Genomic DNA, 3,004 nt, shown 5'->3' on the forward strand with positions numbered 1-3,004 from the left:
TTAATCCTGAGGTTCATCTGCCGGGGCCAAGCACGCTTGGACGGTGGCAGCGAGGTCCTCAGGACGTAGATGGATTGCCTTACAGGGCTAGCGAGCTCCATCTGCCCGGGGAGTGTCCTAACCGGGAATCGAACCCAGATCTCAGCGTTGACAACGCTGTGGTTTAACCACTGCACCACCAGGGACACTGCTAGGCTGCATGTGTATATGCCATGGCAATATAACAATACCCAATCTAGCTTTTAATGTTTAGCATGAGTTTTTTGGGTTTGATTTGCTTTTCAGACTTTTTTTTGTGAGCAACTATGGCAAAAATAGGGGTATATAAAAGTGAAAAAAACCCCAAATTTACAAAATATTTAATTAATTCCGTTAACTTGGTTAGCACTTATATTTTGCTTTTTTACAGTCATATTCTCTCAAAATAATAGGAGATTCTGTAAATTAAAAGGATTATTTCATGATCAATAAACCTTTATGAAAACATTAATGTATTACTGAAAATAACAGTTTCTTTCCCTCATATTATTTGACCGTAATGTACACCTTCTGTGTACATTTTGGACAGACCTAAAAAAACCTAAAATGCATTGACCACCAAATTTAACAGAGTAATCACTAGAAGCAACAATATAGGCAACAGAACAATAATGTTTTAACTGATTCTTTAAGACTTTTAAAGTGCAATAGTAGTGCTTATTTTGTTAAATGATTTAATTCATTTTACTAAGTGAAACTATCGCTCACAAAATATTCTGTTAAAGTATTTGCTACAAATTTGTGTAAGGAAGGAAAAGATTATTCATTTGTGAAAAAAAAAAATGAGAGTAATAAATTATCATGGAAAAAGTTGCTGACAAGGTCAAAAATGTGCCTCTGTTTTGACATGCAGACAAAATGACAATGACCCTAAGTGAGTGAGCCTGAAACATAGTACAGTTGTTCAGCTTGTGTCCATCAAAATAATTAATCCCACACAGTAGGTTTCATCATGGGATTTTAAGCACTACAGGGCTATCACTCCCTACATATACTTAAAATTAGGCACAAGTGTACCATGAGATGTCAGGGCTGAGTTATACTCCCCATCCAGAGTCTTCACATCCCTCCCCATCTTTACAAAAATCATTGTCCCTTTTCCTGAACCTGTTCCTCCAAACAGGTGCCAAGTCCTTCACAAAGGTCTGGCCAAGATACAACCAGCCCCTTCAAGCAGCTGACATCCAGAAGTTCCTATGATGGAAAGCAGGTGTCCCTGAGGTCCACATTGCATCAGCTCTGTTTTAGCCAAGTGGAGGGGTAGAGAGTTACAGAGGTGAGTGGTGAGATGTGAGGTTATTTGGTGAGGTGGAGTCAACCAGGATGGATCAGGTCTACCTAAACTGCAGCTGAAAAGATGCTGCAGCATTGTAAAGGATGATTCAATGGGAAAGTGTGTGAAAAGAGGCAGCACAGAGAGCTAAACAGGGTTTTAAACGAGGCTGAGGGGACGTGAGGCTGGAGCTTAAGCTGAGTTCTGAAGCAGCAGACTGGCTGTGAAGAAATTGAAGAGACTCTCAGAAAATGGCAGATTCACAAACTGGAACTTATCCCAGCGTAGGACGAAAGAGCAATTACAGGCATGGGAAGAGGTTATGTATGCCCAGGAGTTCCGTATCCTTGAGCATGCTTCCATTTGGATAATCTCACAGAGAGAGTCATCACTCACGAAATGTCTCATGGGATTGTAAAGTTCTCAATAAATCTTAAAATTTCATGTATTTCTGTAATACCAATATCCCTTTCAGATTTTCCATTATATGTTTTAGCAAATTTTCACCAGGTTAATAACAAGTATTCCAAATTTTTTGATATGCTGATGATTATGAAAAAAAAGTTTCTAACAAAATATTTCCCTAGTCCCTTCTATTTTTTAAAGACAGCTGTTTTTGTTATGTTTACTTCTGGAAGTAAGCATGGTAATTTAACAGCTAAATGATGTGTTTTTTTATACAATTTCTGCTGGTTAGAGTTAGTTTTATGAATACTATTCTGAAGTACATTTTTCAGGTCAGAGAGAATATAAATTTGACCTCTACTGTGAAAAGTAATATCCTCCCTACTCTGTAAATATTCCAGTAAGCCTGAAGAATTTATTTCTCTGCTTGTGTGTTTGTTTGAACAAGTCTCTTTGATCCAGTAGGATTAGTATTTTTAGCTCATATAAATGTCAAATTACACATAATTTCTACACTCCTTTATCTGATATAGAGGTCTAGCAGCAGCACTTGAGAGCTCAACAAAATAAAAACCATAAGAGCAACTGGCTCTCAAGAGATGTTGCCAATGGTTTAACTGATGAAAAAAATTTGCCCTTTCATTTTTTTTCTTGAATGTGTTGAGATGGAGCTTCTCTGAGAAGTTCAGTTCCCAAAGGCAGGCTGTTATGTGGTAGACTTCGAATTCTTCTAAAACTTTCCATTGCACTTTTAAATACCTGAAGGCAGCATTTACACTGTCTTACTATACTAGATTCTTTTTCAGCTTCTCACTCCACCCACCAGTGAGCAGGCTGGGGGTGACAAGGAGTTGGGAGGGGTCACAGCTGACCCCAGCTGACCAAAAGGACATCCCGTTGTATATGGCCTCATGCTCAACAGTAAAAGCTGTGGGGTGGCTGTTGGCCAGTGCTTCTGGTGTTTGGGGACTAGCTGGACATTTGTTAGGGAAAAACAGTTGGCAGGTTTTTTTCTTCATATCTTGTTTTTCTTGTTTTGGCTTGTTGTTTTTGTTTGTTTGCTTGTTTGTTTCTTTTCTTTTTCTTTGTTTATTACTGAACTGTCTATTTCTCAACCCATGAGTTCTGACAGTTTTACCCTTCCAATTTATTTCCCTCTCTCACTGTGAGATGTGTGTGTGGCTCTGTGTGGCTTACCTGCCTATATCAGCAGTAAACCACGACACCTATCAATGTCCCTTAACAAAAGTGTTGACCACACAAACCCATTTTGAGACTGAATTCAGT

Source organism: Empidonax traillii, unplaced genomic scaffold (assembly GCF_003031625.1).
Source record: "Empidonax traillii isolate 1590-97213 ecotype Southwest subspecies unplaced genomic scaffold, ASM303162v1 scaffold1:size7828297, whole genome shotgun sequence".
In the NCBI taxonomy this organism is placed as follows: domain Eukaryota; kingdom Metazoa; phylum Chordata; class Aves; order Passeriformes; family Tyrannidae; genus Empidonax; species Empidonax traillii.